The sequence below is a fragment of the Somniosus microcephalus genome, chromosome 1 (genome assembly GCF_052327205.1).
Source record: "Somniosus microcephalus isolate GS21.2 chromosome 1, FLI_Smic_1.0, whole genome shotgun sequence".
NCBI classification, from domain to species: Eukaryota; Metazoa; Chordata; class Chondrichthyes; order Squaliformes; family Somniosidae; genus Somniosus; species Somniosus microcephalus.
Window position 1 is genome coordinate 425,419,764 of NC_140987.1, and position 22,491 is coordinate 425,442,254.

At 44.1% G+C, this 22,491-nt stretch overlaps 1 protein-coding gene across 4 annotated transcripts in view; it reads right to left on the reverse strand.

Annotated features, from left to right (window-relative positions):
- Positions 1–22,491, reverse strand: part of LOC147125257 (serine/threonine-protein kinase PAK 3) — a 249,801-nt gene that overhangs the window by 194,971 nt on the left and 32,339 nt on the right. Inside the window, exon 2 of one of the 4 annotated variants that reach the window (XM_085999961.1) lies at positions 3,823–3,927. The exons of the other annotated variants lie outside the window; for them this stretch is intronic. The gene's annotated coding sequence lies outside the window, so the exon portion shown is untranslated. The remainder of the gene's footprint in view (positions 1–3,822; positions 3,928–22,491) is intronic. 4 annotated transcript variants of the gene reach the window in all.

Sequence of the window (22,491 nt, forward strand, 5' to 3'; positions counted from 1 at the left end):
AGTGTAGAGGAACAGAGAGACCTTGGAGTGCATGTCCATAGATCCCTGAAGGTAGCAGGACAGATAGATAAGATGGTTAAGAAGGAATACGGGATACTTTCCTTTATTAGCCGAGGCATAGAATATAAGTGCAGGTAGGTTATGCTTGAACTGTATAAAACACTAGTTAGGTCACAGCTGGAGTACTGCGTACAGTTCTGGTCACCACATTACAGAAAAGATGTGATTGCACTCGAGAGGGTACAGAGGAGATTTATAAGGATGTTGCCAGGACTGGAGAATTTTAGCTGAGGAAAGATTGGATAAGCTGGGGTTATTTTCTTTCAAACAGAGGAGGCACCTAATTGAGGTATATAAAATTATGAGGGGCCTAGATAGTGGATAGGAAGGACCTATTTCCTTTAGCAGAGAGGTCAATAACCAGGGGGCATAGATTTGGTAGAAGGAATAGAGGGGAGTTGAGGAGAAACCTTTTCACCCAAAGGGTGGTGGAGGTCTGGAACTCACTGCCTGAAAGGGTGGTGGAGGCAGAAACCCTCATCACATTTAAAAAGTACTTGGATATGCACTTGAAGTGCCGTAAACTACAAGTCTACAGACCAAGAGCTGTAAAGTGAGATTTGGCTGGATAGCTCTTTTTCGGCCGGCACAGAAACGATAAGCCGAATGGACTCCTTCTGTGCCGCAAATTTCTATGATTCTACGAATGCATCAAATTTTATAGCACAGCAAAACTTGCGATGACAGCTGCTGGAAGACATTACCAGGGGGCCATGCACAAGAAGTGGTGCTTGGTGCCCACCATGATTGCACTGCAGAGAGGCAAGCACCAGCTGCTGAAGTTCTACACCTCTAACTGGTGGTATGACCATTTGATGGGGTTTGGTGTGTCCAAGCTGTGGTCTACAGGATGGTGGCAATGCACACACATTATGGCGAGTTGTGCTCCTCACCATTTTGCTTGTAAAGAGCTCTTGGTTGCTGTTGTCTGCCTAGAGAGGGCTCAAACCAGCACTTGTCAGTTATCTAATGACAACAACAACAGCAACATATACATTTATATAACACATTTAACGTTGCTGAAAAATCATTTTTGACACAGAAGGAGATATCAGGACAGATGACCAAAAGCTTGGTCAAAGAGGTAGGTTTTAAGGTGCATCTTAAAGGAGGGGAGAAAGGTAGAATGGCAGAAGAGGTTTAGGAAGGGAATTCTAGAGTTTAAGGCCAAGCAGCTGAAAGCACAGCCACCAATGGTGGAGTGATTAAAATGGGAGATGCACAAGAGGCCAGAATTGGAGGAGCGCAGAGATCTCAAAGGCTTGTAGGGCTGGAGGAGGTTACAGAGATAGGGAGGAGCGAGGCTATGGAGGAATTTGAAAACAAGAATGAGGATTTTAAAACTGAAGTGCTGTCAGACCGGGACCTAGTGTAGGTCAGCAAGCACAGGGATGATGGGTGCACAAGACTCGGAGTGAGTGAAGGTACAGGCAGCAGAATGACTAACCTCTTTGGTTTGGGGTTGAGATGGGGAGGGGAGGGAGATGTGGGGTCTCTTTGGGGTTGAGATGGAGCCAACCTGTCACATCCAGCAATCACTGGAACCATGTAACTAGGAAACAGGCAAGACAAAAAGCTCATTTGCCTTACCAATGCTATTTTCTTTGCCTTTTCATGGGCTTATTTCTTTGATTTTGCAGTGCTGCAAGGTAAATACAGTATCAAACTGGCCATTACTTAAATATGTGACTGTCTCATTCCTAAACAATGATAAAGCCTCTTTCAAGAGAAGCTTCAGGCTACAAACCAGCTTCTATTGAATACGTCTAGTTTTCAGCACTTATACAGTAATTAGTCTGTACAAACCCACCTGCACAGGAAAAACAAGTCTCAAAATGCATTATCCACTTACTGAGAGCAGCCATTGATTACTGTGGAGGGGTTGGTAGCAGCCTTTTCTCAATAGATCATGATGTCACACTGCTTACTGCTAGCAAAGCAAACAAAACCAGGTTCCTGAGGGGGTCAGGTGAATGAGGTTACTCTGCACTTCTTAAATAAATGAAAGTTCTTTCTTTCCTATGGAATATAAACCTAAAGCAAAAGACAGGTACCACTAATCTTTGTGGGGCAGGGAAAGATAAGCAAAGAAAGGTGAGAACGTACATAGGGTCTTATATCCTCAAGACGTCCAAAGTGCTTCACAAACAATGAAATATTTTTAAAGTATAATCACTGTTGTCATGTAGGCAAACATAGCAGCCAATTTTTGGACAGCAATTTCCCACAAACAGCATGAGATGAATAACCGGTTACAGGTAATTTGTTTTTGGCGGTGTTAGTTAAGGGAGGAATGATAACCTGGACACCAGAAGAACTTTCTGTTCTTCAAATAGTGCCCTGGTATCTTTCAGATCTACCTGGAGCAGACTGGGCCTCGGTTTAATATCTCATCCAAAAGACAATGCGGCACTCCCTCGCTGCTGCAGTGAAGTATCAGCCAAGGTTAAGTTGAGTTAAATTAAGTGCTGCTCAAGTCTTAGAGTGGAACCTGAACCTATAACCTTCCGCTTTCCACCCGTTTCGAGAGGGCAGCTGACTGGCGGAATGCAGATGAGGGCCGGGAGTGAAAATCACCCGATCCTCACGCTGCCTCACGTTTGGGACTCACCTTGTCTCCCGCCATCCGAATCATGCTCCCAATTAGAATCTGGTGCTATAGGGTATGTCTCCTCTGAACAGGGAATACAATATTTATCCAACCTGTGGAGGCAACTAAATAACACACGAGGCACCCACTAACTAAACAAGCAAAACCACCAGTTGCATTTATTAATGTTTTCTATTTATACCACAGTTATGAAAAGAAAACCAAGGCTATAGCCGGTTTGAAATTTAAAAAAAGGGATTTTTAGGCAAAATAAGTGCCAACAGGAAACGGGTTCATCCAGCACAACATATATCAAACCTTGTCCTTGCTACACCACACTGAAAAAAGTGAAACTTTCTTGCTCTTTTGCCCTCCCAAAGGGTTGTCAATTACTTTTTTAATGAAGACAGTGAAAAGTTAACAATTAACAAAAGGGAAACAATGGACTTATTGACAAAGGACAATGAGTGGAATCCATTGCCGAGATAGCAGGGAGGCTCTCTATTAATAACAGAAAATGCTGGAGATACTCAGCAGGTTAGGCAGCATCGATGCTGCCTGACCTGCTGAGCATCTCCAGCATTTTCTGTTTTTATTTCAGATTTCCAGCATCTGCAGTATTTTCTTTTTGTATTAGGGTTCTCTTTATTGCTGAGTTCATATTACAGAAGTACTCCTGTAATATGACGGGGCTCCTGGTGATGTGCAATCCACCTTGGTTACACTGCAGGACAGATTCCACAGCACTGACAGCAGGTAGCTGTCCAGATATTTGAACCTTAACAATTCTGGCTACAGGGTCTTACTCAATGGAGAAGGTAGCACTGTAAAAATTGTGGCTCCCAAAGACAACACTGACTCCAGAGAACAGATTCACCTCATGAGGTACCGTTCCACGCCTTAAGAAGGAACCACTTACATTTGAATGCTGGCTCTGGGACAGTGCTGTAGCAGGACTGTATGTTTCTCATGGAATGTCTTTGTTTCCCGTTGCAGTCCCTAAAGCTCTGTAAAGTCAGAGGATGCTATGATTTACACAGGAAACTCCAAAGATCTGTGCAAAACATTTCTATGCAAATCATTAGGTTCCCCGCCCCCCATAGAAAAGTGTTTTACATCAATTTTTAGGCTTTATGGAAATAATCAGGAAGTGATCAGGTTTCACCACCTACCTCCACCCCAACTTTGTAGAGCTTCAGAGAATATGGAAGCCATTCCATTCCATGAAAACCGAACAGGCCTGTTACTAGCAATTCTGAACACCAATGAAGAGAAAGCTGTAAAACAATTCACGGTTAATTACCCTAGTTGTCTAATTTAAGTTATCCATTATGCTTTTCTGTTTATATATATATATATATATTCCCAAATGCAGTTTTGAATTTTAATCTTCAATACAAAGCTGCTGATCCAGCTTGAAAATGCTGAAATAATGCCATATCCAGCGTTTACATAAAGTTAGAAAAACATTAGAGGTTAGTAAGTGATTTCTTCAGCTCCAACAGACAGACAGCAATGACAAGGAGGTGACTTATCAAACGACTAACTATTAGATCTCCATCTCGAAGGTCCTTGAACGCGCTGTTTCCTCCCTGCTCGGTGCCCACCTCTCTCTCAAAATTCCCTTAAACCTGGCTTCCAACTTGCCTACAACACCGAGATCACTCGACCAAAGTCACAAGTGACATTGTGACGATGACCATGATAGGCTATCTCTCCATGTCCTTCACCTCTTCATGGCATTTGATACAGTTACCATCCTCCTCCATGGCCTCTCCACATTGTCCAGGTCTATGGGGCTGTCCTCATGCAATTCCAATTCAACCTGTCCTAACACAGCTAGCATATCTCCAGCAATGGCTTCTCTTCCAACTCCAGCATAGTTACGTCTGATGTCCCTCACGAATCTATTCTTGGCCCCCCTCCTCTAAGTGCTGCATTGCACGGATTTCTCACGTATACATTACACGAACCAGTAGCCTTATCCTTACAGCAAATTCGAGAGTGTAGAAAAACGTCCCAAGACATAGAAAAAAGGTGCTTCATAAAGACAGAAAAAAGGTGCTTCATAAAGATGTAATCATAAGTAAATGGTCACCGAGCCAAAGAAAGAAGATATTAGAAGGGGTGACCAAAAGTTCGTTCAAAGAGGTGCGTTTTAAGGAGTGTCTTAAAGGAGAGGGAGGTGGAGAGCCAGAGGGGCTTAGGGAGGGAATGCAACAGTGTGGAGCCTAGGCGGCTGAAGGCACAGCCGCCAATGGTGGGGAAAAGCGAGGGGAAGTACACAAAAGGCCAGAATTACTTTTACATTAGTACGATTATTGGGGAACCTCATGGACAGTAAACTTGCACAATTTAATAAATGTTCTTAGGAAGTGACATTAAGAGATATGGTGGGCAGAACAAGAGAATTTGGTTTCAATGGGAAGGATCCATACAAATCAGTAATCCGTGCCATCATGAAACCCAGCCTGGGGTGGATTATGTTTACAGCAACACACTTTCAAAACCTGTAAGTCAACTTGATAGGATCCAACCTTCAAAAAGAACCATACCTAGTCTAACTAATTTCTGGGTCTGATCCAACCTCTGAAATATGGTATAACCATGGCATTAGTCCAATTGTAAATTGATATCACAAAAAGAGAGCCTGCTAATGTGCTAAATTTGGAGATTCAAATGTGAGAAATACAAGATGGAGCATGTGAAGTGAGGTAGTGTGCAACCAGTTTAATCATGAAGCTTTGAGAAAATCCCATTAATTTTTTCCTAAGCTGAGTAACCAAACTGACATGTTACTGTATGTAGGTCTACATTCTGCAGGGTGTGGGCATGCTCACTGCACTAAAAGAAGCTTGTATTTTCAACATTGCTTCAGGGGAAACTTCCTTCAACAAGACTGGGAATTATTGTAAACGCTGGCCACTCCGGGTAAAATTCTGGTCACCATTCAAAATTTAGTTGCAATTTTGTAGCATTGTGTCATCATCCATTTTCGAAAGAAAAAAAAGAAAGACTTTTCACGACCACCGGACGTCCCAAAGGGCTTTACAGCCAATGAAGTACTTTTTGGAGTGTAATCACTGTTGTAATGTACGAAACGCGGCAGCCAATCTGCACACAGCAAGCTCCCACAAACAGCAATGAAATAATGACCAGATAATCTGTTTTAGTGGTGTTGATTGAGGGATAAATCTTGGCCAGGACAGCCCAGGATTTCCTCTGACTCACCTCATTCCTATCTTACAAGTGATGGATGTGTAAACAGAAGCAGAATTATCTACATGCAGTACATACTCTGGTTGTGGCTTGAGCTTGTGAAACAGATGCACACTGCAAACTCAGTAAACCTATAGGCTCATCATAGCAGAGGAGCTAACAACTGAGAGCATTTCATGAAAAGTGTAAAACGATTACTAGCTAGGAGGACATGTATTGTTGATTTTTTTTTCCAGTCGGCGCTGAACTTGGCTTGGCAGCCGGGACTCCCACACCACCCTGTGTCCTCATCCAGAGTCATTGCCCTCTGAAAATGAGCACGGGGGGGGGGGGGGCAAGAGCTCTGATTACTCCGAGTGTGTTTCCTTGTAAACTTTTAATAAATGTATAGACCAGGTCAGCTTTCAATGTTACTAGCTGGCGTATGCATCCAGGAGTTGTGGAACTGTTTCTGAACCAGGTGCTTTTAAAATGGAGAAAAGACCAAGCACGGCAACATTCTGAAAGCTACAGCAAAGTGCGTTCAGTACTTAAAAGTTAGGCGGCGTGCTCAAATAATCTGACCTACCTTGCTATTGGCCTGCATATAGAAGCTGAAGGTACCAGTGGCATTCATAATAACTTCCAAGGATCATTTGTGGGCAACTCCCTCACACCCATGGTCCTCAACAGACACACTGCTCCCTGTGGGGGTAATTTTGACTTTGGGCGATATCGTCAAGAAAGAAAAGACTTGCATTTATAGAGCGCTTTTTATGACCGCAGGATGTCCCAAAGTGTTTCACAACCAATTACGTAAGTACTTTGAAGTGTAGTCACTAATTATGAAGCTTTGAGAAAATCCCATGAATTTTTTCCTAAGCTGTGTAACCAAACTGACATGTTACTGTGACTACATTCAGGGTGTGGGCATGTTCACTTCACTAAAAGAAGCTTGTATTTTCAACATTGCTTCAGGGGAAACTTCCTTCAACAAGACTGGGAATTATTGTAATGGATTCACACGCTGGCCACTCAGGGTAAAGTTCTGGTCACCATTCAAAATTTAGTTGCAATTTTGTAGCATTGTGTCATCATCCATTTTCGAAAGAAAAAAAAAGACTTGCATTTATATCACATTTTTCACGACCACTGGACGTCCCAAAGGGCTTTACAGCCAATGAAGTATTTTTCGAAGTGTAGTCACTGTTGTCATGTAGGAAACGCAGCAGCAAATTTGTGCACAGAAAGGTCCCACAAACAACAGTGAGGCCAGATCATGTTATAGTGGTGTTGGTTGAGGGATAAATATTGGCCAGAACACCAGGGAGATCTCTGCTCTTCTTCAAAATAGTGCCATGGGATCTTTTACATCCATCTGAGAGAGCAAACGGGGCCTCGGTCTAATGTCTCATCCGAAAGACGGCACCCCTGATAGTGCAGCTCTCCCTCAGTAAATTTGGCAAGTTGCCATTTTGGGTGCGTCAAAGACACAAAAGTTAGAATAGAACTTGCTCGTATCAAGATTTCTGTTAAACAAACTGCAAACCTGCATGAATAGGACTAAGCATTTTAACCTTTTCAATGACTGCATTACCACTTTCTACACCACAGTGAGAAAAACAGCTATTTTCTCCAAACGCTTTGAGGTTAAAAGTTATTCTTTTGCTTCGGTAGATTTCCTTAATTCTAAAGTGTTCTAACTGTTACTATCAGAAGCCTAAAAAAAAATGCCCAGATCAGATGTGCACAAACCTATGGATTTTTAGAGCTAAGGGCCTTTTGGCACTCGAGGGTTAAAAGAGAAATACTTGGTCGTGTTAGTGTCTCTTTGTTTTACTGGTTGTGCTGAATATAACAGTCATCTCTGAAAGCCTGTTAGTGGTTGCAAGGCTGTGAGCCAGAGCTACGGAGCAGGTGCGGGTTCTAGGCCTCAGCAGCTGGGCCCAGAACGTGCAGAGAGCAAGTGATTGGTGCATGCATGTTTTATGTATTGGGGTCTGTTCACCATTGTTTTGCCATTTTAAGATTCTGCACTGGAAACGACAGCTTGGTAGATGCCAGGTGGTGGACCTGATTCATAGTGGCCAGGGGGGGGGGGGGTGAAGAGGGAGGAGTTTAGTGTTCAATTTTCTCATTTGTGTCTTACTAAAAAGAAAACACAAGCTGTTTTTAAGAAACCCTTTGCATAGTTAGTGAAGTTATTTTATATGTTGAGTTCTTGACTGCACCATCTGGAAATTTAAAAAATATAACAGGACATCAGAATTTAAAAAAAACGTCGTTTTTCCACTTCTACATTTTGTCATGCTGGGACATCAATTATTAAGTTTTTTTTTTGCCAAATTTTCATAATCAGAAAAAGGAAAAAGCAGATCTCAAATCAGGATAAGGTAACATCCTTATTTATGTGATTAGTGAGAAGTGGTAATCTGTTCTGGTGACTAATAAATGGTATTCCTGTATAACCTGACTGCTTGTTAAAGGTGTAATTCTTCCTGGATGGTTCATTTGCAAAGTAAGTAATTAAAGGGAAGTTCCCCATCATTAATTTGGTGTAATAACGATTTATGGTAATGACACTAGATTAGGGCAAGGTAAGCATACAATTAATGACAGGGTATCTCTTGCAGCAGATCAGCTGCTGGCTATTTCTTCAGTAGCTGCGTCTTCTAGTTATTTTTACGTAGTATCTAGTAGCTTCTATTTGAACATGTGGTCTGTGTCATAGAACAGGAAAGCTAATAATTTACTTGCATCTCATTTCAGCACTACTTTTGGGAGGCCCACAAGGAGTGAAAATCAGAGGGCATGATACCCAGCCAAGTCAGTCTGGCAAACCTCCTCCTAAGCACCCACCTCTAAAGACCCATTAACAGCAAGAGACAACATCAAGTCTCCCTTTTGAGCCTAGAGAACAATGTGCAGAGTGGCGATACTGAATTCTAGGTTTTTATGGAGCTCTTAAAATCCAGGCTAACACTCCAGTGCAGTACTGAGGGAGTGCTGCACTGTCGGAGGTGCTGTCTTTCGGATGAGAGGTTAAACCGAGGGCCCGTCTGCTCTCTCAGGTGGACGTAAGAGGCCATGGCATTATTTCGAAGAAGAACAGGGGAGTTATCCCCGGTGTCCTGGCCAATATTTAACTCCCAACCAACATCACTAAAAAACAGATTATCTGGTCATCACATTGCTGTTTGTGGGAGCTTGCTGTGCACTAATTGACTGCCACATTTCCTGCATTACAACAGTGACTACAATTCAATAAGTACTTCATTGGCTGTAAAGCGCTTTGGGACAGCCTGAGGTCGTGAAAGGCGCTATAGAAATGCAAAGTCTTTTTTTCCTTTTTAAAAAATATTTGTATGATTCCCTGGAAAATAGAATCATGGGAAGTGTGTTTGTAACGATGAATATTATAAAGCTGAATCTAGGAGCACAAAACACTTTTTTGTGGTTCTCATTCTCTCAGGAAACTGCAAAACCCTTCCACACAAACATAGCAAGCGGACAGTGATCTGAAACATATTTGGTTTTTGTTTCTCTGGAGGTAGTATATTCAGTAAAACTCTTCTTACTAGTCCTGTGAGCACAAAAGCACCAATGTCATTTCATCAGCTGACCAGTCCACAGAATTCCTTAAAGAATGCAGGCCTGTAGATGAAAACTTAATCTGTGGTCTCCTGATAAATTGTATCTTTTTTTTTAAACCAGATTTGGGTCAGGAGACACTGAACTGCTTTTGAAAGTTACAGCAGAATTTATCCAACATAAACAAACAGCAACAACAAGTCCTTTCATGTAGAAAATGCCCACGGGGTCATGGAAAGAAAAATAAAAGAAAATGGATTTCCAACATGGTGGGAGAGGTGACTGAATGTTTGGTGAAAAAAGATGGGGTTTGAGCAGGCCTTTTAAGGTAAAGAGAGAAGTGAAGAGTAGATGCAGTCAATTAGCTTGAGGATATAGCACCTAGTGAGCCACAGTGCAAAGATAAGGAGCAAGCGATTGTGGCAGAGGAGATGCAGTAACCGACTGCCTGGGTCACATATCTGAGATCAATGAACTCTGAGAGCCAGTTGTCTTTGGTTATAGCCAAGAAACTGCAGCAAGGCCTACAGATACGGCTGGCAAGAGCAAGTGGTCTGGCTCTGGTGCCCAATATGCCTGCTTTCATCTCGTACCAATTCAACCATAAAATAATACACATGGGATGCTTTCCAAATAACCCCCATTGTTCATTTCACATTGTCCCATCAACTGGCAAGGGACTATGCTCAATGCATTAGATGTCTTGTTGTTCCCCAGCCCCATTTTGGGTCTGCTGTTACTGCACTGTATTCTTTTTCTGCTGAACTCTCATAAATTCTTCAGTGACTCTCGGTTTCTCTCTTCTCAGGGAGTTTGCACACAATATTCCGCAGAAAAACAGCAACCATGTTCTGATAGCAAGAAAAAGAGAGCAAAAACTAAAAGAAGCCAAAAAAGGGGGAAAACCAACAGAAGAAGCACACATAAAAAGCCAATAGCAAAAAGCCATTGAAAAAGGAGACAAATAAATAATTACAAATATCTCTGCCACTTTGACAATTCCTTTTATGGATGGAGCTTCTGGTTATACTCACTGCTGATGGATGGTCTGAACGCACACTTCTGTCATAAGTGGTAAGAAATCACCAATGCTGCAATTCGCATATATATTTAGGACTTATTTTAACATTAAAATGAAGCTAAATATTAAGTAGTATCTGCTGTCATCAGCATTTTTGGTAAGTCTCTAGGTCTCTCCATTTTCCAATACAACTTGGTGGTCATCCTCAAACGACGACAACATCTTTAATGTAGTAAAATGTCCCAACATGCTTCAGAGGAGCGTTATCAAACAACATTTGCCACAGAGCCACTTACTAGGTCAGGTGACCAATATTTATACATAACCAAGCAAAACTTTTATATTACTATGCAATATTAAGTGTTGGCAAATTTTACTAACAGTCTAAATTTCAATTAGATTTTGTTCTCTCCTGTCAGCCTTGAGGAAATCATTGCACTTGGATAAAAGAAACGACTTCTCATTTTCATAGAATAGAATAGAAATAAGCGATGTTTCCCGTCCACCGCCGGTTCCCTTCTATAACCTTGTTAATCAGAACGCTCCAATAGTTATACACTGATACACAATTCAAGCAGAAGACAACAAATTAAGCATAAAGAGATCTGCAGGTTAGACCAAGATCAGCTGTGCCATACTCGTTCTTCACATTAAATCAATATATCCTTATAAAGATGGGATTTATAGAGCAACATCAGAGACATACAAGTAACAGAAAACATCTTTACTGCTTAGAAATGAACAACCTAGACCAGTCTATACAACTGTACTCGAAGTGAACAGCCACTACAGCAGATTGACATTTTGTGTTAAGATTCTCTCTTTTCTAAGTGCAAGTCAGTCCATAGGAGGCATATATGGGTGGGGAGGTGGCAGGAGAGAACGCAAACATTTTCTGTGATGCCGAAAATTGCAATGCTAGACACTATCTGAATAAACAAAATACTTGCCTAATGCTCAAAGTTACCACGAGGAGCTCAGATTCCAATTTGAAACTCCCAATGACCAGACCTTACCTCCCCACATCTGCTAATATCAGTACTGAACAGAGAAAAGGAACGATGATCAAGGTTGGTCCTGTCAGACTTCATAGTGGTTACAAACTGGCAAGACTGCAATTTGCAGCAGCAATAGCCAATAAGCTCAGTTCTTCCTAAGAGTTACATGCTTTTCAAACAATTGTTGGGCTCCAGCTGTCTTGTTCTTTGATTGAATCAATTCAGGGGCAGCAAAAGCAATCTAACCAGAATGGGGAGGGTCAATTGAATTTAGATGGTTCACTGGTAAGAAATATTCTAGAATAAAAACCACAACCTAGTGTCTGATTGTACATTTCTATTTCAGTTTTCAGAAGCAATGAAATGATAAAAGAAGTCGAGTGCCTTCTCATTACAAAAAAAAGACTATTTTCTTTTATAACTTCATTCCCTTGCTCCTGAAGGTACTTCTGAAAAATATTTAAATAATTAGGAAATCAGTTCCTAAATCGAACCACTTCAATCTTCCCTTCCCCGCCGCCTGCAATATCTGGGATTGTTGGAGTGCCAGATATGCCTTTCAACCAACCAATCAGATGTACAGGAAACTTTCGATTAACCGGTCCCTAAATAACCGGAAATGTCGGTTAACCGGCAAAATTCAGGAGTCGGTTTCAGCTAACTTTTATAACTTGCACAGCAACAAATTGAGGAAGGCAAGGGTTTGGCTGCAGCTGTTGCTAAGCTAGAGACGCTTGCAACTTGTGGACGTTGTTCTGAAGCAACAGGGTTTGTTGCTTCATACGGAGCTCTAAGGTCCGTATCTTTCACTATAGCGTTCGGTTATCCAGAATTGTTGCTGAACCGGCACCACGTCGGTCCCGTCTGTGCCGGATACCAGAAAGTTTCCGGTATTACTTTCCCAGGTACTGTTTGGGAAATGGAAACAGGAAAATAGAGCTTCAGCCAACTACGAAATGTGGCTAAAGAGAAATAAAATGGCCATCTGATGACTATCAACTGTAATTTATATATTTTTTTAAATGTATGGTTTTTTTTTGGTAATTTTCTAGTGGTAGTGTCAGTTAAACTAATTTAAGTCATGTAGTTCCTTTAAGGGAACATAGTTGTAAAGAATTTCTGATGTTTTGGCTAGGAATTATTGTAAAACAAAGGTTAACTCAGGGGTGCTGCAAGGGCAAAAATAAAGGAGTACAGGTTTAGTTCTCCCCTAGGCCGTCACCTTCCATAGCTCAGAGCACAGACTGAAGAGTTGCTTCTCAGTTTTTTTATATTTGTTTCTGGGATGTGGGCGTCACTGTCAAGGTCAGCATTTATTGCCAATCCCTAATTTCCCTCGAGAAAGTGGTGGTGAGCCGCCTTCTTGAACCGCTGCAGACCTTGTGGTGAAGGTACTCCCACATTGCTGTTAGGGAGGGCGTTCCAGGATTTTGACCCAGCGACGATGAAGGAACGGCGATATACTTCTAAGTCAGGATGCTGTGTGACTTGGAGGGGAACTTGGAGGTGGTGGTGTTCCCATGCGCCTGTTGCCCTTGTCCTTCTAGGTGGTAGAGGTCGCAGGATTGAGAGGTGCTGCCAAAGAAGCCTTGGCGAGTTGTTGCAGTGCATCTTGTAGATGGTACACACTGCAGCCACGGTGCGCCAGTGGTGGAGGGAGTGAATGTTTAAGGTGGTGGATGGGGTGCCAATCAAGCGGGCTGCTTTGTCCTGGATGGTGTCGAGCTTCTTGAGTGTTGTTGGAGCTGCACTCATCCAGGCAAGTGGAGAATATTCCATCACCCTCCTTATTTGTGCCTTGTAGATGGTGGAAAGGCTTTGGGGAGTCAGGAGGTGAGACACTTGCCGCAGAATACCCAGCCTCTGACCTGCTCTTGTTGCCACAGTATTTATGTGGCTGGTCCAGTTAAGTTTCTGCTCAATGGTAACCCCCAGGATGTTGATGGTGGGGGATTCGGCGATGGTAATGCTGTTGAATGTCAAGGGGCGGTGGTTAGATTCTCTCGTGTTGGAGATAGTCATTGCCTGGCACTTGTGTGGTGCGAATGTTACCTGCCACTTATCAGCCCAAGCCTGAATGTCATCCAGGTCTTGCTGCATGCGAGCATGGACTGCTTCATTATCGGTGGAGTTGTGAATGGCGCTGAACACTGTCAATCATCAGCGAACATCCCCACTTCTGACCCTCTGATGGAGGGAAGGTCATTGGTGAACCAGCTGAAGATGGTTGGGCCCAGGACACTGCCCTGAGGAACTCCTGCAGCGATGTCCTGGGGCTGTGCTGATTGACCTCCAACAACCACAACCATCTTCCTTTGTGCTAGGTATGACTCCAGCCAGTGGAGAGTTTGCCCCCCCGATTCCCATTGACTTCAATTTTACTAGGGCTCCTTGATGCCAGACTCTGTCAAATGCTGCCTTGATGTCAAGAGCAGTCACTCTCACCTCACCTCTGGAATTCATCTCTTTTGTCCATGTCTGGACCAAGGCTGTAATGATGTCTGGAGCCGAGCGGTCCTGGCGGAACCCAAACTGAGCATCGGTGAGCAGGTTATTGGTGAGTAAGTGCTGTTTGATAGCACTGTCAATGACACCTTCCATCACTATGCTGATGATTGAGACTGGACTGATGGGACGGTAATTGGCCAGATTGGATTTGTCCTACTTACGTGGGCAGTTTTCTACATTGTCGGATAGATGCCAGTGTTGTAGCTGTACTGGAACAGCTTGGCTAGAGGCGCGGCTAGTTCTGGAACACAAGTCTTCAGCACGATAGCCGGGATGTTGTCGGGGCCCATAGCCTTTGCTGTATCCAGTGCGTTCAGCCGTTTCTTGATATCACGTGGAGTGAATCGAATTGGCTGAAGACTGGCTCCTGTGATGGTGGGGACCTCAGGAGGAGGCCGATATGGGTCATCCATTCGGCACTTCTGGCTGAAGATGGTTATCTTTTGCACTCGCGTGCTGGGTTCCGTCATCATTGAGGATGAGGATATTCGTGGAGCCTCCTCCTCCTGTTGCATAGGATTACATAGTATATACAGCACAGAAACAGGCCATTTGGCCCAACCAGTCCATGCCGGTGTTTATGCTCCACTCGAGCCTCCTCCAGTCTTTCCTCATCTAAATCTATCAGCATAACCCTCTATTCCCTTCTCCCTCATATGCTGGTCTAGCCTCCCCTTAAATGTATTTATACTATTCACTTCAACCACTCCCTGTGGTAGCGAGTTCCACATTCTCACCACTCTCTGGGTAAAGAAGTTTCTTCTGAATTTCCTATTGGATTTCTTGGTGACTATCTTATATTGATGGCCTCTAGTTATGCTCATCCCCACAAGTGGAAACATTCTCTCTGTATCTACTCTATCAAAACCTTTCATAATTTTAAAGACCTCTATTAGGTCACCCCTCAGCCTTCTTTTTTCAAGAGAAAAGAGACCCAGCCTGTTCATCCGTTCCTGATATGTATACCCTCACATTTCTGGTATCATCCTTGTAAGTCTTCTCTGAACCTTCTCCAGTGCCTCTATATCCTTTTTATAATATGGCGACCAGAACTGTACGCAGTACTCTAAGTGTGGTCTAATGAAGGTTCGATACAGGTTTAGCATAACTTCCCTACTTTTCAATTCTACAGCTCTAGAAATAAACCCTAGTGCTTGGTTTGTTTTTTTATGGCCTTGTTAACCTATGGTCCAACTTTTAGTGATTTGTGTATTTGCGCTCCAAGATCCCTTTGTTCCTCTACCCCACCTAGACTTGCACCCTCCAAGTAATAAGTGACCTCCCTATTCTTCCTACCAAAATGTAATACCTCACATTTATCTGTGTTGAACTTCATTTGCCAATTATATGCCCATTCTGCAAGTTTATTAATGTCCTCCTGTAATTTGTTGCAGTCCTCCTCAGTATTGACTATCCGCCCCCCCCCAAATTTGGTCTCATCCGCAAATTTAGAAATTGTGTTTTTGATTCCAAAGTCTAAATCGTTAATGTAAATTATGAACAACAGTGGTCCCAGCACTGATCCTTGTGGAACACCACTACCCACTTTCTGCCACTGTAAATAGCTACCCTTTACCCTTACTCCCTGCTTTGTGTCTTGAAGACAGCTAGCTATCCATTCTGCTACTTCTCCCCCGACTCCACATTCTCTGACCTTGTTCATCAATCTATTATGGGGTACCTTACCAAAGGCCTTTAGTTGTTTAATTGTCCACCACCATTCACGACTGGATGTGGCAGGACTGCAGAGCTTTGATCTGATCCATTGATTGTGGGATCACTTAGTTCTGTCTATAGCATGCTGCTTCCACTGTTTAGCATGCGTGTAGTCCTGTGTTGCAACTTCCCCAGGTTGGTACTGCCTTTTTAGGTACGCCTGGTGCTGCTCCTGGCATGCTCTTCCACACTCCTTATTGAACCAGGGTTGGTGGTAATGGTAGAGTGAGGGATATGCCAGGCCATGAGGTTACAGATTGTGGTGGAATACAGTTCTGCTGCTGCTGATGGCCCACAGCGCCTCGTGGATGCCCAGTTTTGAGCTGCTAAATCTGTTCTGAATCTATCCCATTTAGCATGGTGGTAGTGCCACACAACACAATGGAGGGTGTCCTCAGTGTGAAGATGTGATTTTGTCGCCACAAGGACTGTGCGGTGGTCACTGCTACCAATGCTGTCATGGACAGATGCATCTGCAACAGGTAGATTGGTGAGGACGAGGTCAAGTAGGTTTTTCCCTCGTGTTGGTTCTCTCACCACCTGCCGCAGGCCCAGTTTGGCAGCTATGTCCTTCAGGACTCGGCCAGCTCGGTCAGTAGAGGTGCTACCGGGCCACTCTTGGTGATGGACATTGAAGTCCCCCACCCAGAGTACATTCTGTGCCCTTGCGACCCTCAGTGCTTCTTCCAAGTGGTGTTCAACATGGAGGAGTACTGATTCATCAGCTGGGGGAGAGAGGGAGGTGGTAATCAGCAGGAGGTTTCCTTGCCCCATGCTTGACCTGAAGCCATGAGACTTCATGGGTTCCAGAGTCAATGTTGAGGACTCCCAGGGCCACTCCTTCCCGACTGTATACCACTGTGCCTCTACCTCTGGTGGGTCTGTCCCGCTGGTGGGACAGGACATACCCAGGGATGATGATGGAGGAATCTGGGACGTTGGCTGAAAGGTATGATTCTGTGAGTATGACTATGTCAGACTGTTGCTTGACTAGTCTGTGGAACAGCTCTCCCAATTCTGGCACAAGTCCTCAGATGTTAGTGAGGAGGACTTTGTGGGGTCGACTGGGCTGGGTGTGCCGTTGTCGTATCCGAAGCCGGTGCCGAGGTCGATGCCGGGTGGTCCGTCCGGTTTTATTCTTATTATTGTTTCTCGTAGCGGTTTTGTACAACTGATTGAAATGGCCTAGAAAGCCGGAGGGCAGTTACGAGTCAACCACATTGCTGTGGGTCTGGAGTCATATATAGGCCAGACCGGGTAAGGACGGCAGATTTCCTTCCCTAAAGGACATTAGTGAACCAGATGGGTTTTTACGACAATCCAATAGTTTCTTGATCACCATTACTGATACTGGCTTTTTATTCCAGATTTATTTAATTAACTGAATTTAAATTCCCCAGCTGCCATCTCTGGATCGTTAGTCCAGGTTCTGGATTACTAGTTCCCGGTTTATACCAGTGAGATAGGAGATGCTTGTCCCAGGATGACACCCCATGTCATGCTTGGCAACTCTCCATCATAGTGCCACTGTGACTGGGGAAGTCACTATGCGGGAAATTGTACACATTAAGCAATTGGATGGGTAATTAAAATGGTGGTCAGGGGGCTTACGCCAAGTTCCCAACACGTTTCCTCCACCGCGATTTTAACTCCCGGGTTTTATGGATCGTGGATGCTGCCTGCCACAGACAGGTGGAGGCCTCATAAATATTGAAATGACGGATTCGGACCCCTATGTAATTTTAATGTAGAAAAGTGCGAATCGTGCACAGTCTCAGATCCGCCAACAATTGGTAGCAAGCAGCATCGGCCGAGAAGAGGCCCATGTAAGTATCAACTTTTTAAACTTTAGAAAGTGCTCCTCCAGGCCCAACACAGAAATCTGGGGGGGGGGGATCTTCAGCCTCGGGCTTTCCCCCAAACCCGCTCTGGTCACACCCTTGCTGCTGCTTTCATTAACATGCCAGGACCATTTCCTTCGATTTTAATCGCTCCACCATTGGTGGCCGTGCCTCCAGCTGCCTCGTCCCTATGCCCTGGAATTCCCTCCCTCAACCTCTCTACCTCTCTTTCCTCCTTTAAGATGCTCCTCCTTGACCAAGCTTTTGATCATCTGACAATATCTCCTTATGTGGCTCGGTGTCAAATTTTGTTTGAAAGCGCTCCTGTGAAGCGCCTTGGGCCGTTTCACTACATTAAAAGTGCTATATAAATACAAGTTGTTGATTCCCAGCAGCGTCTGGCTCCCGTCCCAATTCCTGCTCCTGCCTGCCGACCATGAAGGTGTTCCCCTCAACACTTACCTGGCCTCTGAATTTTGAAAAGCTGCGAAAACTTGCTGATGTTTAGAAATTTTACATAACAATCCTGTTTCGTAAAACGATAACAGAAATGGAGGTGTGCCCGATACTCCTGCAGTCTGGCCTGACAAGGATCTGTTTATTTTCCTAGTTCATTACAGGCAGGGAAACTGGTTTACAGTGACTTGAGTCAAGTAAGTTCTACTTTTATTACCTGGGATTCCAGGATTTTCACTGGTGTTTTGGGGATGACATTCTGCAGTTCTGTCCGTTTACAATCACGGCTATTGGTTTACGGTAAGTGGGTAAGTCAAAGTCAGTTTTTACTATATGGGATTCCAGCACCAAGAAATTCCTCGGAAGATCAGAGAAAACGTCGGGTACGCCATGGAAACGGGATTTCTGCTGATCTTCCGTCGAAGTTACAGTGGAAGATCGGGAGAACTCCCAAGGAAATTCCCAGCATAGGTTTTTTGGGGCGATCACGTTCCGTGATTCTGCATATCTTCCTGTGAATACCATAAATCAGAGGACTTGAGCATGGATTTTGTTAAGTGGCATTTTCCTTATTAAAAACAAATGTTGAGCAAACCTAGTTTGTTCAGGAAGAAAAAATAAACAGAAAAACTGCATCATTTTGTTACAGTTGGAGCTATGATCCGTTTCACACTGTGTGCTCACAGACAAAAACAGGTTTGCCAAAAAAAATTTTCATGAAAACGGCACGCCTTTAAAAGCACCATTCAATTTCTCAATTTCTCTTCTCCCCTCCTCCAAAAGAAGCACATTTTGTAAAGCAATTGGAGTGATAAAAGTCTATCTGTCACACAGAGTTCACATAAACCAATAACCCTCTCCCCCATGTTTCTTTATGAAAATGATAGAATAAAGGGAATGACCCCTAAAGTATGGCATAGAACTAATTGAAAGGAAATAATTTTGATTTTCCACCTCATTTGGCAAATGGCAGCAAAATTATTAAAGTTGCTAATTATGCAAACACATGCAGGCAATTAAAGTTGAGTGTAGTGCACAGCAGACCTTGCTCACTTAGAGTGTGCACTACCCAGCACCACACAATGGACCCATCATGAGCAATTGAGGCCTGAGCCACTGGGACGGCAGATGGTGCCTGGAAGGGTCTGACATTAGCATCTGAATAGATATTTGATGGCCGCATATTGCCAATGGACACATTTTCACCTGCTTCCACAACCTCATTCTGGAAACCAAATGGCCAAGTTTCATGCAGTCCCACGACCCAGCAGAGGAACAAAGGGGGAACTGACTATATTTTTGACACGTGCTAACATATTCCAAAAGATGACAGCAGCTCATTTGTTGCCGTTAATGTGCAGCAGCACAAGTCCCCTTGCGGTTTCAAGTAAAATATTGTTTGATTTAAGATGACGTTAAATTAAAAAAGATATCAACATCCTTCTGTAGTATTCAAGTTACTTTAAACACCTTTAGTTGGGGGTTGACTTTGCCAAGAGCGCAGTAGCTACCAGCAGATATTAAGGATAGAAGTTTTATTTTTAAAACAGCATTTTATTAACAAGTTAAAATGATAACTCAGTGCATCAGATCAGTCAACTGAGCTGCTGCAGATTGGTAGAAGGCATGCTCACTCTGGTGATTCCTCATCATTAACTGTTTCTATATTGATTTCAGTGGGCTGTTAGTACCACTAGCTCCCACCATACCTAGGGCTAAAAATTGAGTAGCACCCCCTTTGGGGCGCTAATTTCGCCAGGGCGCTACTTTTAGCGCCCCCAAAAAATTAGTGCCCCTGCGACAGAAATTGAGGAATAGCGCCCCAAGAGTGAAGCGGGGCGCTACTAGAAGCGCCCAGCCTCCCTCTTGGGGCGCTGCGAGGGAATATCGCGGCACTACATGCCGCGGTATTGCAGGCCTTCCTCCCCTTCTTAAAGGGGAGGGGCCTTCCGCAGCACGACCTGGGGCCCAGCTGGGCCCCCGGGGATCGGGAGTGCCGGCAAAAGAGCCCGGCACTCAAGAGAAGTGCCGGGCTCGTGGAGCGCAGCCAGCACTCCGCGGGGGGGGCAGGTAAGGAGGCCAGGGATGGGAGCGGAGGCAGGTGCTGGCAGGCGGCCAGCAACGAAAATGGCCGCCCCGCACCTCGCCTTTAAATAGCGCTGCCCTGGCCGTAGGTCGGCCCCCCTGACCCCGTCGGACATCGCGTCCGGTGGTAAGTCAGGGGGCGCTCCCGAAGACCGCGGCCGGGGCACGAGCGGGGCACTGCGCACGGTGATGACGTCATCGCCGGCGGCGCAGCACCGCGGAGCGTTGCCAGTTACCGCCGCCGCTAACCTCCTGCTTAATTTTGCAGGAGGCGTTGGTGGCGCCGTGCCCGGGCGCTAGTTGCTTTTAGGGTGCTAACGGGAGGCGCAAAGCAACCAAATTTTTCCCCTCAGGTCTTCCTGATGCTCAGCATTAGTGAAACTGGCAAGTTTACCTGTGGGTGCTACCAGCTCCATAAGACCCATGTGTCAGGAGCCAATAGAACTGACAACAACTTGTATTTAGATAGCACCTTTAACATAGTAAAATGCCCCAAGGCGCTTCACAGCAGCGTTATCAAATAAGTTTTGACACCGAGCCACAGAAGGAGATATTAGGACAGGTGACCAACATTTGGTCAATGAGGTTTTAAGAAGCGTCTAAAGGAGGAGCGAGACGGAGAGGTTTAGTGAGGGAATAACGGCCCATTAAAAACAATACAAGGCCAATTTCAGAAATGGTGTCTAGTATGGAGGGAGGACAACAAAAAAAAGAGGTAGCCTATTTCACATTTAAGAACGAAAAAAGACCTGCATTTACATAGCACCTTTCACAACATCAGAACATCCCAAAGCGCTTTACAGCCACTGAAGTACTTTTGAAGTGTAGTCACTGTCGTAATGTAGGAAACGTGGCAGCCAATTTGCGCACAGCAAGGTCCCACAAACAGCAATGTGAGAATGATTAAATAATCTGTTTTAGGGGTGTTGGTTGAGGGATAAATATCTTCTTCGAAATAGTGCCATGGGGTCTTTTACGCTCATGTAAGAGGGCAGACGTAGCCTCAGTTTAACATCTCATTCCAAAGACATGCACATTTTACTGTCCAGACTCACACATGAAGAATGTGTATTTGGTGGAGGTGCCAGAGGGCTACCAGTACCCAGAGGACTAGACTCCCAGACAATCCACCAGCTTCAGAAGGAGCGAAATGTAAAATAATTATTTCCAATTTTCAACATGCTGTTAAACGTATAAATGGATCGAATAAATCAGATATACTGTAGTTTTATATCTGTAGAGAGGAAAAAAAACAGGAACCATATACAGTGGATGGTTCAAAATAAAATTAAATGTAGATAAGCATGGTTAAGTTTGCATATAGAGAACAACAAACCACCTCTCCCAATGGAAAAAACGAGTTCCTTTTTTCCATTAAGTTTTAACTCTGCATTTGATTCTAGAAGTGAATTTGGATTTCCCTTTTCTGATGTAATTTTTTGAATTGCACAAGTTATTTGCTCAACACATCAGGTACATTTTTACAGGGAGGGAGGGAAGCAGGAAGTTGTGCTGGGGATGGGGTGGAGATGCAGTCAGTTAGAATGCAGTCCATTACTATTTTACAATGAACCTTGGCGTGGTAGGGAGCAGATCAGCAGCCCATTCTCTTTGCTGGTGAATGGGGTCTGGCAAAGGAAGCAGGAGAAAAATTAAAAGCATAAAATGGAAAAAATATTACACAATAAAAAATAAAGGGTTCACTGCACAGAAACTGGAGCCAACTTTGATTTGTGCACAAAGCATTGTGGTAGATTATTGCTTTATGCTTGAAGAAACCCAAAATATTTCACAGTTTCCGAAGGGTAGCAGGGATAAACCAGGGAATTACAGGCCAGTGAGCCTAACATCTGTGGTAGGGAAATTATTGGAAAAAATTCTGAGGGACAAAATTAGTCTCCACTTGGAGAGGCAAGGATTAATCGGGGATAGTCAGCATGGCTTTGTCAAGGGTAAATCATGTCTGACAAATCTGATTGAATTTTTCGAGGGGGTGACTAGGGGGGTGGATGAGGGAAATGCTGTGGATGTGGTTTACATGGACTTCAGTAAAGCTTTTGACAAAGTCCCGCATAGGAGACTGGTCAAGAAGGTAAGAGCCCATGGGATCCAGGGTGCCTTGGCGCGTTGGATCCTAAACTGGCTGAGTGGCAGGAGGCAGAGGGTGATGGTCGAAGGTTGCTTTTGTGACTGGAAGCCTGTGTCCAGTGGGGTACCTCAGGGATCGGTGCTGGGTCCCTTGTTGTTTGTGATCTACATAAATGATTTGGATGAGAATGTAAAAGGTATGATCAGTAAGTTCGCAGATGACACGAAAATTGGTGGGGTGGTAAATTGTGAGGAGGAAAGCCTCAGGCTACAGGACGATATAAACAGGTTGGTCAGATGGGCGGAAAAGTGGCAAATGGAATTTAACCCTGAAAAGTG